At 47.7% G+C, this 15,694-nt stretch overlaps 1 protein-coding gene across 1 annotated transcript in view; it reads right to left on the reverse strand.

Annotated features, from left to right (window-relative positions):
* The window catches only part of LOC138283554 (transient receptor potential cation channel subfamily V member 5-like), a 479,342-nt gene that overhangs the window by 421,281 nt on the left and 42,367 nt on the right, over positions 1 to 15,694 (reverse strand). The window lies entirely within an intron of this gene.

Consider the following 15,694-nt stretch of genomic DNA (forward strand, 5'->3'; position numbering starts at 1 on the left):
ACGCTCCGCCTGTATCCCGGCTGGAAGATCAATGTGTCACAGCTAGAGAAATGATGCAACACCCTGTTGCGGCTGTTGATAATGTCGCAAACGTGATTTTCTAACACTGTGCGACCTGATTTCTCACAAATCATACTTGGGTGTCAAAGTCATCGTGAATCAGCGCGAATCCGAGGTGCCCTGTCCGGAAATCAAGGCACCACTCTCTTGCAAGGGAGGAAAACAATGCATTGCCTACCCAACCGGAGAAGAAATGACGCACAGTCTCACTTGCGAGTAAGGAACCGACGCATCGCTGACTTTTCCAATGCACGCTCACCATGCAGCTTTATTTTGGCTGCAAACCAGGTATTTTGTGTAAAATCAATGTTTCCAATGTTTTTTATGGAGTACGACTCATTCTTCTGAAAATTCATATCTTGACTTGTGTATGTTGGAGTTTTGTTGTTTCGGCCTTGTTTGATTTACATAAATAATACCTATTTTTCTAAACTGGTGTGGTGTCCATTTTGTAGTGTTTCCACTGTTTTATGATGTGTGTTGCTACAAATACTTTACACATTGCTTCTGAGATAAGTCTGACTGCTTCTGCCGAGCTACCAAGGGGGAAAGCAGGGGTTATCTGTAGGAAAGTATCATCTTTCTTGGCATGTTACCCCCAATTTCTGCCTGTTTGTCAGTGTGTTTTGCCTGTCTCACTGGGATCCTACTAGCCAGGACCCCAGTGCTCCTAGTTTGTGGCCTTTGTGTGGATCAGTATGCTTAACTGTGCCACTGAAGTTCTGCTAACCAGAACTCAAGTGCTTATGCTCTCTCTACTTACCAAGTTTGTCACTACACTTCAGTGACTCAATATTCCAATACTAATTGGCACACTGGACCCCCCTAATAAGTCCCTAATAAATGTACCTAGGTACCCAGGGCATTGGGGTTCCAGGAGATCTTTATGGGCTGCAGCATTTCTTTTGCCACCCATAAGGAACTCACACAAACCTTTCTTCAGGACTTCCGCTGCAGCCTGCGTGAAATAGTGCACACACTATTTCACAGCCATTTTCACTGCACTAAAGAACTTATAAGTCACCTTAGTTGGATTTTATTATATATATATATATATATATATATATATATATATATATATATATATATATATATATATATATATATATATATAAAAAATATCCAACTAAGGTGACATATATATATATATATATATATATATATATATATATATATATATATATATATATATATATATTATATATATATAATATATATATATATATATATATATATATATATATATATATATAGTCTCGCTCGTTTACAGTCCTGCTCTCAAGAGGGGTGGCCAGACGAGCACACTGGTCCAAAGATCCAAAACATGCATAGTCCAAAAATTTAGATAAATGCACTCTCTCAGGCGTAGAGTTGATCACAAAATGTATTCACGCTCCATGACGTGTTTCGGCCATACCAACAGCCTTGCTCACATAGGGGGTCATTCTGACCCTGGCGGCCGGTGGCCGCCAGGGCCACCGACCACGGGAGCACCGCCAACAGGCTGGCGGTGCTCCAACGAGCATTCTGACCGCGGCGGTTCAGCCGCGGTCAGAAGCGGAAAGTCAGCGGTCTCCCGCCGACTTTCCGCTGCTCGTTTGAATCCTCCATGGCTGCGGAGCGCGCTCCGCAGCCATGAGGATTCTGACCCCCCCTACCACCATCCTGTTCATGGCGGGAAAGCCGCCATGAACAGGATGGCGGTAGGGGGGGTCGCGGGGCCCCTGTAAGAGGGCCCCGCAAGGTATTTCAGTGTCTGCCTTGCAGACACTGAAATACGCGACGGATGCTACTGCACCCGTCGCACCTTCCCACTCCGCCGGCTCGATTACGAGCCGGCATCCTCGTGGGAAGGGAGTTTTTCCCTGGGCTGGCGGGCGGTCTTTTGGAGACCGCCCGCCAGCCCAGGGAAAAAGTCATAATACCCTCCGCGGTCTTCTGACCGCGGAGCGGTATTATGGGGGCGGAATTCTGGCGGGCGGCCTCCGCCGCCCGCCAGAATTAGAATCAGCCCCATAATTACTGTGTTTTGTAAATCACCTATAAACACTATGGACATACATAACCATTAAAGACAGACTCACATAACTGCACCTTTTTACCAATACCAATATATTTGATAGCGGCCGCCATCTTAGCATGTAGTAAATGTAATACATTTGATACTCGATTGTCTTTCAGAATGTTCCTGAAAGATTCCTCATCCAATCGTAAATAAAATACGTGTAATATAATGCATTGAATTATATACTTATTATCTCTAAAAAAGTTCCTGTATACCTCCTAATCCATCATAAATAAACTAACAGATGTTAAACTGCATTACATAAAAGACAATTGAACATTCTCCAGGGTCTGTACAACATTATTCACCATAAACAAATACAAATTGTTCATCTAACCTCTACATTCATTGTTTATGGACTCGGCCATTGGGCCCCTTTTGTTACGAAATGCACAATTTTAATGGACCTAAAGGGGTGTTCATAAATATACTATAACAAGGGGACGTGGGCACAGAGGGGGACTGCAAGTCCCAGCCTGCCCTTGGCCCAGGAGGTGCCCATTATCCACTGCAGCTGACCTTACTCCAGTGGCGCTATAAAGCGTGGGGTCAGACACCGCAGCGCGGAACGGGCGCACAGAGGGGACTGCAAACCCAGCCTAACCTTGGCCGCAGGAGGCGGCTATTATTCACCGCAGCTGACTCTACTCCAATAGCACTATAAAACGTGGGGACAGACACCGCAGCACGGGATGCGTGCACAGAGGGGGACTGCAAGTCCCTGCCTGCCATTGGCTGTACAAGGAGGCCATTATCCACTGCAGCTGACTCTACTCCAGGAGCGCTATAAAGTGTGGGACAGACACCACAGCACGGGACGGGCGCAGGCCTCACCCGGGCCAAGTGCAGGCCTGTCTTCGCCCGTCATTGGCCAGAAGAGGCTGGGCTGGGCTTACCCCCCTTTGCCCTCTGATCGGAAGGAGATCCAGGCTCAAAAAAGCTGTATTTGGCCAGAAATTAGGGGAACTGGGAGAGTCCCAGACACGACCAAGAATGAGTAAGTGCAATGCAGGGGCTACTGAGTCTCTGTCCATCAGCACTAAAAAACTTAAAAACCAAACACAACTGACCAAGTGGAGACTATTGGTGAATGATGATCCATGTACTCACATTCACTGTAATCTTATTAGGGAGGTGGAACTATTGCTAAAAAGTAAATCGCCCACATGGAGAAGGGAGGAAACATGCAGTAAAGTCCCCGATATGTTCACTAAATCGAAAGCTATAGTAAGACCTCCCCAACTGGCGATAAAGCTACGCCGATGCCCACCGATAAAAATCCGCACAGTCAGAGTGCCACAGCTGGAGTTCTAGTAGCTTCCCTACCCCCGGCAAACATTCCTCTTTCAACCAACTTTAATAATGAATAGGACCATACCCTGCACAAATAGGTTTGCTCCCTTGCCAGAAACCGAGAGCGCCACCTTGCCTACTAGTATTATAGGTAAACCGCAGGAAGAAATAGCTGAGCCAATAACCGTGATCCCCTTTGCCAGGAAACAAACATACTCAAAATGATGGGGGCTAAACTAGTTAGCATGGTGGACAATTTGACAGTAAAATTGGAAGAGTGCTGCTGCTCTTCTCAGGGCAGTTGAAAGACCCCCTAAGTAGGGTATTAGATCCTAGGAGAAAACAGAAAGTTACCTACCCAGGCAATAATAAAAATCTGGCGATGGTTTCCGAAGAGGCAAGCAATTCATTTGGCCTGAGGCCAAATACTCTACCAGAGGGGAGGATTAAATGGGGCACTAAGCCCCGTAGCCCTAGGAGCACTCCTGATTGCTAGGTAAAAACAACTCTTCAAGCTTGTTCTAGCTCAAAACATCATACTGTTATTGATGATCACCATAGTAGGAAATTCCCTACTCCAGCTGGAAGATATCGCCATACTCAAGGCAGAAATTTTGCAGACCGTGGGGATCAGATCTGCCTAACGCGGGTGCCTAAATTAAGCAAGGATTCCTATGAGGATACTGAATCCTTGATTAATAAAGTCACTTTCTGGCTTAGTTACCAACATAATTGCCTATATATATATTAAGATCAGACATTATCTATGTGAAGAGATATTCATTAAAATAGGCCCTAGATGACTACATCGTAGTTCAATTCATCTCTAAAAACCCTGGTCAATAACCTGATGGGCTTTGACCAACACACTGTTCGATCAAGGGAATGTACATCATTAACAATCAGTAGGAAACCGGGTCCTCTGAAAGAGGGATAGTGGGAGGATTCTGGAAGGGGTGTCTTGTTACAAATGCAACAAGAATTGCCCAGTCATGGATTAAATGGTCACCCCCCTGAGCTCAGTTCCTTTGATAAAGTGGACTCACTGCATATGGAGGAAGAGGCAGGGATACATTTCTGCTTGCTCTCATTTGATCAGGCATGCTTATATAATAAGGGAGTGGCTGAATCCCCCATTGCTAGTCCTATGGTAATTAGTAGTGAGACAGCATATAAAAATAATTTAGGAGATGTAGAGGATCACCTTGGTGGAGGGACCATTAGGATCCACCTGCAAGGCCCTCAAGGGGCAACACCACAGAACCCCCCTGAGGGGGGACGGGCAAAGTCTAAGAGCAGCTTAGTTGAAGGAAAGACACTGCCCCCAGTAATCAGCTTTCACTAATGTTGTGGAACTAGCCGGGATCAGGCACACACTGGGAGATAATGAGTGGGTTTCACATATAGAAAAATGTGACATCCTTATGTTCCAAGAGACCTGGGCTACAGATAAAATATTTATCAATGCCTATACCTTCTATAGCAAAGAGGCAAAGCCACCTAAGAATGCTGGAAGAGCTAGCGGGGACTGCTGACTCTAGTAAAGAACGATTTATCTAGCCGAGGCAAACTTATGAAAATAGACTCATCAGATATTCTGGGCATTATCATAACCTTTCCTTCCAGACTACATGTTGCTCTCATTAACATCTACGTTAGGCACGGGCAAGGCAGCGAGGAGGCCCCTACCATATTGTTGCTACAGGAGACACTAGAAAATTTGGATAATGGGACTAAGATTATAGTAGCAGTGACTTTAATATAACATTTGAGCCATCTACCCTCCTGAAAGAGGTTACTACCTCAGAAGATAAATTTTGGATTATTCCACCTATGGCACGGAACCCCTACAAGAATCATTCAGCCTCTGCCCTTAAGATAGTTTCAATGATGGCGAATTGGGGCCTTAGAACCTGCAATGGCCACAGAACATCTGATCCTGGGTTGGCTAAAACATTCAAGAGGGGTAAACAATCCACTGTCATCAATTATATCCTCTAAGACGTGAGGCTGTGGGGCCTCTTGGGAGACATAATAGTCAAAAGTCACCTGGATAGTGACCACAACTCTCTTCTTCTATTGATGAAGGGAGATCCATTACGGAAAGCTAACATTACTCATGAGATAACGAACTTTGAGCCCGAGGTGGCCAGTAATGGTCGCTATCTGTCCTAGCCCACCATGGTGGCCAAGAGGAACTTGCACTCGAAGATATATGACCTTTTTGTATTCTATCTCTCATTATGAGGGACATCCTTTTATAAGTGCATAATATGCTTTTTTTTAAATTATTCTTTAGGGACAAGCATGGGAAGGCGACAAGGGAAAGAACGATTACTTGGTTTAACGATGATTGTAAAACTGCCAAATCGCACTGAAAAATGGAATTAAGGGAGGGTGATAGAAACAACATCACGGAGGCCAGACGGGAATATGATGGAACACTTCATTTAGCAAAAAAAGAGAGGGATGATTCAATATGGTGTGAAATGTTAAAAGTAGTAGAAATGAGAAGCTCACAGGTTTTATTCATCCACCAGCCTAGGAAAAGTTTGCAAAGCTGGGAGCGAAACAAGTACCCATTGCAGTTCCGCGGATCTGACGGTATAGCTTACCATCTAAAAGATTTTTTTTATTTTCTAGGCAGAATTTCATCATATCTCTAATCATGTTTATATGCTCCAGTAACCTGATCTGTCTAGCTCGCAGGAAGAGATAACATTCCTGCATTCCCTGTTCATGGTCTATGATTGTAAATAGGGATTTCACATCCATAGTTGCCAAAAGGAAATCCTCTTCTCAATTTATCCCTGTTATTTTTTTCCTAGAAAATCCTTTGTGTCTTTCACAATAGAGGGAAGAGTTACCAGAAAATCTTGAAGAATTCGATCCACATACCAAGATACATTTTCAAAGGCACTATCCCTAGATGACACTATAGGTCTCCCTGGGGGGTTACTGTTGTTTTTATGAATTTTGGGCAAAATATACAGAACTGGCAATTTGGGATTTTCTTTCTTCAGATAACTGTACCCCTCCCGCTCCAGGATGCCTCTATCACGCCTTTCCGTAAGTCTGTCCCATAAAGATGTTATACTTCTGATGTATGCCTCTCTATCCTATATAGCATACGATGTTCTGTCACTCAATTGTTAATTAGCTTTAGCTAGATATTGTTCACGACTAAGAATAACAATGTTACCCCCTTTGTCTGTGGTGCATACCAATGATGCTAGTATCTTTCGCTAAGGATTCTAACACTTGTTGTTGTTCCAAAGTAATGTTGTGATAAACCTTTGTCCCCTTCGTCCTCCTTAGTTGTTTCAAATCTTTAATAACCATCTCATGGAATGTATCTATATTATCATGAGGCACACATGGCAAAAATGTAGAGGGAGGTTTGCATCTGCTAGGAAAAGAATCATCGTAGATCAATCCAAAGGATCTGAGCCCTGCATAAAGATCATTGGAGTCTATCTTAGAACCTTGTAATTCATGTAGGGTCAATAGAGTCTCTAAATCACTTATCTGAATTTAATTTGATGGATTATTCATTTCCTCCATTTTGTTGTTCCAGGGCTATTTCTTAACTTATGCCATTTTGTCAGTTTGAGTTTTCTAATGAACTTAAATAAATCAACTCTCGTTCCTACGTAATCAAAGTTTTGCTGTGGACAAAAAGATAATCCAAAATATAATAGTCCTTTTTCGGTCTCCGTTAGTACCCTATCGATAGATTGATAATAGTTTTATTTATCATCTCAGGATCCATCATGTTTGTACATCCGGACTCACTCTGGTTCCCATGCTTCCCAATTCCTCTCATCCATTTCTTTTTGTTTCTTTACCATAGCCTTGGTTTCCTCTGCTTGTGCCACCTCTTCTTCTTCCTCTGGCACGGGGCCCTTGTCCTTTGCCCCCACTCATCAAATTCATTGCCTCCTTGGCATTTTGCCTGCTCCTTCTGAGGATCCGATATTGTTCTGAAAAAGTTTTGGATCTGAGATTTTCATTACCCCAGCAAATACTGTCTATTGAAACAGAATTATCAGTATCAGTCCCTGACACTCTACTCTTGTTGATTTGATCCATACTCGTAGATGCTGCATCGGAGGATTTCACTATACTATTATCAAATTCACTATCGTATCTATGATTGAAAGTCAGAGTTCTGCCACTCTCATAATCTTCAATATCTCTCTGCCACTTTGTTTGCAGGCTTTGATCTCATCCTCCTGTTTTTTCAAACATACATTCACATCAGATATAAACTTAGAGACACAATCTTTCTCTGGAAGCATTTTTAGTTCTATTTCCAAATTGTCTATTTGTTTTAGGAGAGTCTCTCTGTACAACCATGCATATTTGATCAGTATGTCAAGCATTCTTTGTGAACATGTGGCTGTATTCTCTGCACAGTCTTCCAACATCTGAGGATTGGGAGATTCATATGCCGGTCTGATATATATATCTTTAGTCCTCTAGGTACCATTCCTTGATCCAAATAGTTCTGTAAAGATGTGGCTTCCAACCACTTAGAAATCTCTGATCTACGTAATTTTTCCACATTTCTTAGTTTATATTTTATTGACCTATCCCTATCCCCTCCTTCCGGTAGATTACCATCCTTTTTTGGGCCTTTAACAAAAAAAGCAAGTGCAGCAGCCTTCCCTTGTTACAAAGTCTGATCCATCACGTTGTGGTGAATTGCTCCAATCACTCAACTTCCACCAAATGATGACGTTTCGCCCCTACTCACAACTGTGGCAGTTCCCCTTGCCACTTATTGTTTAAACTCATAATGTATATATGCATGTAAAATGCAAGTGGATTCTCGATGACTTTTCGATTTGCAATCATCAACTTCTGTTTCTTACACTGTCCTGGGAGGGAGGGCAGTTTCTGCTCAGTAGTCTGGTCAGAAAGTCTGCTGCGTGTTCCCACCAGCTTTGACTACAACCAGCTGCAATCACACGAGGGGCCACCTTACCCGTGGTATTTCTGTAATTGCAGTCAGTCTTGATACATCTTCCTCCACAGCGCGTTGTATATTTTCAACCTTTCATTGCTGGAGCAACTTCCCAACAGACGCAGCTGGCTCTGCATTTTCCATATAAATCCAAAGTCTTGCTCGTTTACAATCCTGCTCCCAAGAAGGCTGGAGTGTGTGGCTAGATGAGCACACTAGCCTGAAACATGCATATATATAATGCCTACTTCCTGAGCCTAACGAGGCTCATGGAGAGGGGCCAGATGGCCCCTCTCCCCTTATTAAAAAAATGGATGGCCCTGAGGGATGAAATCTCTGGGGTCTTACAAGGCTCTGTGAGCCCTCCCCCTTTAAAACAAAATAGGGCCCTGGGGGATGCCCCTAGTGCCAAATGAGGCTTGGGTCCACACAGCCCACTCTACTTTAAAATAAATAAGGCTCTGGGGGATGGGGTCCCCAGAGCTTTGTGAGGGTTAGAGACGGGGGCCAAACGGCTGCAACACATGCCCTATGGCTAACTCCATGCACAAGCAAAGGCTATAGTGGTCATTTTTAACAAGGCGGTCAAGACCGCCGACCGCCGTGGCGGCGATGAACAGAATCCTGCTGGCGGCGATGAATGGAAACCTGCCATATAATGAACAAAAAACCCAACCCCCGCCAAACATTCCTACACCACCACTCCCCGCCAGGACCCTGAAGGCGGGAATCACGGCTTACCCCACCCTGCCACCGCTAAGCACACCCACATCCCGGCCTCCAAATAAAGATGCACAAATCACCTCGGCGGACAGTGGAGGCTGGACGACCATTGGCGGCTGCAACTGCCACGGGCGGCAAGTGGGCCCAACAGCAACCACTGCACACATTGGCTAGGCTTAGCACCCACACACCTGACACACATCTAGAACATCATAAAACACCCCCAGACACACCCGACAATCCCATGCAAGGAAACCAGGACCAGAAGACGGAGAGCACCAGAGCCAGACAGAGAACGCCAGCAGACAGGACACTCATAGCGACCCTCACAGGAGCACCCAAACACCGCCCCCAGTCCGACACCATCCACCACCCTCACCATGTCCCCGCCAAAAATCCACGCTTCACAGAAAGGGAGCTAAGGACCATGGTGGACGAGATCCTAAAAGTGGAGCCACAAATATTTGGCTCCGAGGTGCAGCACACACCCATCGCCCGGAAAATGGAGCTGTGGCAGACCATCGTCAACAGGGTGAATGCAGTGGGACACCATCCACGCACCAGGGATGACATCCGCAAGAGATGGAATGACCTGCGGGGGAAGGGCCGGGCAATGGCATCCAGGCACCACATCGCAGTGCAGAAGACTAGGGGAGGGCCGCCACCAACACCACCCGACTACACCCACTGGGAGGAGAAGGTACTCGTCATCCTGCACCCAGAGGGACTCACTGGACTCACTGGAGGAATGGACTTGGGTAAGTCGTCTACATTTACCCCATATACACCATACCTGTAATGGATGCACCACCCCATCCCACCCACACCCACCCAGACCCACACCCCTCCCAGCCATTACCCACCACATCCCCCACCCTGCATCAGCCACAACTCACTAACAGGCCCACATCACTCCCACTGTGCACAGCCACCCACCCCTGCAAGTTCCCACAATGGAATAATAACCCCCACCACAATGTAACACCACCACTGCCACTAGATGCTATGTGCACCTCATAAAGGTACCCCTGAAGGCCACTGAAAGGCACACCAGCACTAAATTGTACAGTACTGCCCACCTCAGACCCTCATGCATATGTAACAAACACTTCTATGTCCCCCAACAGGCACCACCACCCATGCAACCCTAATGGAGGGGACAAGGAGTGCAACAGCATTCCAGGGAGACAGAGGCACATCACAGGACACTGTTGAAGGATCCCTGGACACTGATGAGCAGGCAGGCCCCTCACACAGCCCTGGATGTTCACCATGCAGCAGCCCCACCCAGGAAAACACTGTCACCCCTAATACCCAGTCAAGACCAGCAGGCCAGGGGAGGTGTGCCCACATCAGTGGAACCAAGGCACAAAGAGGTGGACCACAGCCACAGAGGCCACAGTCTCCCACCCCCAACATGCAGGAAGACGAGGGCCCCAGTACTAGTGGCACGTCCAGACCTGTGCAGGGGACACAGGCACAGGGGCCAGGGCAAGGTCAAGTGCCCCAGTGGGTCAGGGGGTAGGGCACCGGATGGATGCAGCAGCCCAGGACGTCATTGCAGAGGTATTGAGGGCATACCAACATACCCAAGACAGGTTGGCATAGATTGTAACCACCCTGGAGCAAAGTCAGAGGATGCAGCTGGAACACTACCAACAGGCCATGGAGCAGTGGAAACTACACAATGCCACAATGGCCACCATTGCTGGAGCACTACTGCAGTTGGTCAACAAACCCTCAGACACCCACACCGGACAAGAGGGCCCCACAACAGCCCTAGATACAGCAACAGTTGTCCCAAGCAGCTGAAACAGCACAGGAAAAACCCTCCCAGGAATCACAAGGGCCCACCTTGTCACCCCAAGTAGCTTCACAGCAGGTACCCAAACGTAGTCTCAGGCCAAGATATGGCACTGGAAACCCATCAAAGAACAAGCCCCCTACCAACAATTGACACTGCTGCTATTGCCAAGAAACCAACCCACCCATTCACAAACTGCACTTAGCTGAGGGCTAAATGATGTACTGAACAACAAATAGGACCCACTTATGAAATCAGACAGGCCTGCCACCAAGTCGGTTTTAAGGACAACCAACCCTAACGACTTCCATCACTGTACATAGCACATTTCACTGTATTCCACCAATAAACAACATATCTCACCCGTAACACTGTCTCCTGTCTTCAATATTGAACAAAGTGGAGTAGTGTTGCAACAGGCAGGGATAAACTTTATTGTCAAATTGTGCATGCTGCCGGTACAGTGTGTTTCTAAAAAGTCAAGAAGGGAATGCTTATGTTGTCTGTCTGTACCATGCTGGACAGGTACATGACTCGCATATCATGCGTAGGTGATGGCAAAATGTCTTCCCACTGTAGTTCTGCCCCTTCGTTGTCGAAGTGACCTAAGACCGCTAGTGGTTGACGTCACAGTGTTCGGTGGTGTTTACCACTGTTCGCACCCTCATTGGATAACATGGATGCCAATTTGGGAATCTTGGCGTATCATGATCGCCGGCGGCGGTGATGGTGCATTTTGCTGCGGAATGTACGCGTGTTCGTCATTGTGTGCTCACTTGACTCCCTGATCTTGTGCAGACAAGTCCTCCACTTCGTGTACTGCTGTGGCCTGCCTCTGGATGTGCCACGTGGTGCAGTGTAAAGGGCCCCGGCCTTCACCCAGGAAGAACTGGAGAAACTGGTGGAAGGGGTCCTGCACCTGTACGGCAGACTCTACGTCCGGCCAGAGGTACAGGTGAGTCTGGGTTTGGGGGGCATTGTGTGTGTAATGGATGGAGTTGATTGCTCTGATATGCGTTCCTGTGAGCCAGGATGGGGCTTCGTGCATGGAATGCTGCGTGCCACTGTCCTGCATGTCTTGGAGTACTGTCTGTCCTATGTCTAACAATCAGCCAGCTATTGCCATCGTGCAGGTGCCTGACCTCTGTGTTTCTTCTCTGTGTCTCCCTACTAGGTCAGCGCCCACCAGAAGAGGGCATATTGGCATGCCATCGCCAAGGAAGTACGGACCCTGGGGGTCTACAACCGGCGGAGCACCCACTGTCGGAAGAGGTGGGAGGACCTGCGGCGCTGGGCACGGAAGACCAGTGAGGCCCAGCTGGAGAAGTCCCCCCAATGTGGTAGAGGTGACCGTCAGCCACTGACCCCCTTAATGCGAAGGATCCTGGCGGTGGCGTACCCAGACCTGAATGGGCGCTTGAAGGCTGCACAGCAGTCACAAAGGGGTGAGTACTCAGAGCCCATACTTCAGCCTGGAAGGATGAGTGTGTGTGCGATAGGGCAAATGGGGCTTAGAGCAGGGTTTTGACTGGTGTCCAGCTTCAATGCAATGACAGGATATGGGTGTAGGTCAATATACTGCACATAGTCAGGGCCATGGTCATGGGCCTAGTGCACAGTGCTGCCTGTTGGGTGTGTCTGCTGGGTAGGTGTATGTCTGGCCATTGTGTGTCAGTATTCAGCTGCTTACAAGTGTCTCTCCTGTTTTGTCTCCTCATCCCTGTTCTCTTTTGTGTGTCTGGTACAGCATCAACATCAGGCAAGGGAGCTGAGGCACCAGCTAGTGGGCAGACAGCGGCCCACGGATCCTCGGGGGCAGAGACAACGGACGCCCAATTGAACAGTGGGTGGGAGGGCGAGGGGACTTCCACGGGGGAGGCTACTACACCCGGTGGTAGTGACTCTGAAAACTCCTCCGATGGGGGTCCTCTGGCGGTGGCAGACACTAGTGGACAAATCACGACCGTGAGATCTTCTGCCACCACCCATACCATCAGTGCCCGCCTATCTGCTCCCCACCGAGTTGGCCGTGCCCGCCCACCCAGAAAGGTGGGCGTCTCCTTCACCCCAGGCACCTCCTCCCCTGCCCCAGTCAGCCCTGCTGCCCTCACAGAGGAGGCTATTGACCTCCTGAGAACCATCTCTGTAGGGCAGACAACCCTTGTCTATGCCATCCAGGGACTAGCACCAGAGGTGCAGCAGACTAATGCCTATCTGAATGGCATTCACGGAGCCTTGTCTGCACTACAGAGATCTTTTCAGGCTCTGGCCTCACCTTGGACGGCAGCCAGTTTCCCTGGCCATTCTGTCCCCCCTCCAACCTCCTCTACCCCTTCCAGCACCCCACTCCCTCTACCCGTCCAAGTCACACATTCAGACACGCAGTCAAGCACTTCAACACACAAAAAACACACTTCCAAACACAAGCACCACACCTCCCACCACAAGCATTCACACAGCCAACATACACCTGCACACACAACAACATCCACTTCCCCCAGTGTGCCTGCCTCTTCTGCCTCCCTGTCTGTCCCCTCTACATGCACACCCTCATGCACTGCACCATCACTCACTGTTACTGCTCCTCTTCCTGCACTCACCACAATAGCAGACAGTCATACATGCACCCCATACACCACACCTGCACTCACCACCTACACTGTAGTTGACGCATGCAGCTCACTCACCCGACTTGCAGACACCCACCCAACATACATCCACACTAGCTGTCTGGCTTCTCCCACTGTGGGAGTCAGGTGTGGCCCGTTGTGGCCAAGGAAAATGGACTTTTTATGGACTGGCCAATGGCCTTGTTTTCATCATTTCACTCAGTGAGCTTCATATAACGTTTTGGTGTGGCCTGTGTTTGGCCTGCCCGCAGTTCCACCCTGGTGTTTGTTTAAATAATTTATGGCTGTGGTGCTATTGTATGTCCTATGACCAAGTTGCAGTGGCCTTCGGTCAGGTACATCCCTCTTGGTGTGGGGTGTCTGACTTGCTGCTGGGTAGGGTTGGGGGGCTTTGCGGGTGGGTGGAGTGGGTGGGTATGTAACTTTTCCCTTTTCTCCCTTGTTTTGTAGGTTGCGGTACTTACCGTCATCGCCTTCGTCTGCGGTCTCGATCGTGTATATATATGGCAAGGAGCAAGGCTGGCATGATCTCCAGCTCTCTGTCCATGGCTGCCGCTGCACGTTTTGCTGAGCTCCGGTGAGTGTTTCCTTCTATTTGTTTCATTTCTGCCTGGCTTTGTGTGGCGGTGGATCCCGCCCCGGAACTGGCAGCGGAATGGTGGTTCATAATTTTAAGGGCGGGTTGGGCCTTTCCGACGGCCTGTGGGCGGCCTCTGTCATCGTCAGCGGGAATACTCTCCTGGCGGTGGGTGGTGCGCGGGATGCGTGAGTTTCGTTTGGTTCATTATTTGGCGGTCTGGACTGCTCCTTTGTTGGCGGTTTCTGCCGCCGGCGGTGCGGAACAGACCGCCATGTTCATAATGAGGGCCTATGTGCTGCATAGATTTGGCTGCCTCTAGGCGATTGTCTGTGGGGAGTTAGACTCAGGACCTGGGCTCCAAGCCAGGCCCTGTGCCCAACCCCATGCCACGTGCGATGAAAGGCCTCACATAGAGTGAGGTTGGCTGCCTACTGTGGGTGGGGTGGGCTGCCTCTGGGTCGAATGGCCACAGGCCCTGGCCTGCAGTGTGCACTGTGGGGTGGACTTCCTGTGGGAGGTTTGACACAGGCCCTGAGGACTCCTCCCTACCTCGAACAGATTTTGTGTGGGTTGGTTTTACTTATTATTTTGTGCTTAGTCTCAGGCTTTGTTAAACCTGGCATCCACAGAGTGGTTCCCCCTAAATGTTTCCCTTCTGGCCTCCTTTGTTTTTACATAATGTTTGCAGGCTTTAGGGTTCTGTGCACTTTACCACTGATAACAGTGCTAAAGTGCGGGTGCATTGTACTCTAAAATATTTTATTATTTGCTTAACCAACATTGGCATATTTATTGTACTTCTAAGTCCCTAGTAAAGTGCACTATATGTGCCTAAGGCCTGTAAATTAAATGCCACTAGTGGGCTTGTAGCACTGATTGTGCCATTCACTACTGTGGCCATTTAAACATATCTCAAGCCTGCCACTGCAGAAGCTGTGTGTGCAGTTGTAAACAGCTAGTTTGACCTGGCAAGCGCACACACTTGTCAAGCCCAAAGCTTCCTTTTTATTACATATAAGTCACCACTAAGGTAGTCCCCAGTTAGCCACAATGGCGGAGTGCAGTGTATTTAAAATAGTTAGACATCTATTTTTAAGTTTGACATGTCCTGGTACTGAACAACTATTAAATTAATTTTTCTCTACTGCAAGACTTATCTCTCCACAGCTTAACATTGAGGTTTTACCATCAAGTAGCCTTTAAGTGTAACTTCCAACTGGGAAAAGATAGAACTTTGGAGATTGGTGTCTCTGAACTCACAATTTAAAATCACAACTTATGGTGAAGGCAGATTTTAAATTGTAAGTTGGAATTGTATTACTTTAACCATGCTGTGCCTCTGTCTTCCTTTGAATGCTCATCTGGGGTAGATGGCAGCTGGGCTTTATACATTCCCTCTAGACAGTCACACACAAAGAGAGCTGAGGAGTGACATTTACATCCTGATGGCCCTTCACCAGGTTGATGGGTCTTCTTGGGTTAGATGGTGGGATGAGACGACACACCTGAATAGAGATGTGCCTGTCCCCACACAAAGAGCTGCATAAACCCCCTCATAAACCCCTTGTAG

The sequence above is a fragment of the Pleurodeles waltl genome, chromosome 3_1, assembly GCF_031143425.1.
Source record: "Pleurodeles waltl isolate 20211129_DDA chromosome 3_1, aPleWal1.hap1.20221129, whole genome shotgun sequence".
Taxonomy (NCBI): Eukaryota; Metazoa; Chordata; class Amphibia; order Caudata; family Salamandridae; genus Pleurodeles; species Pleurodeles waltl.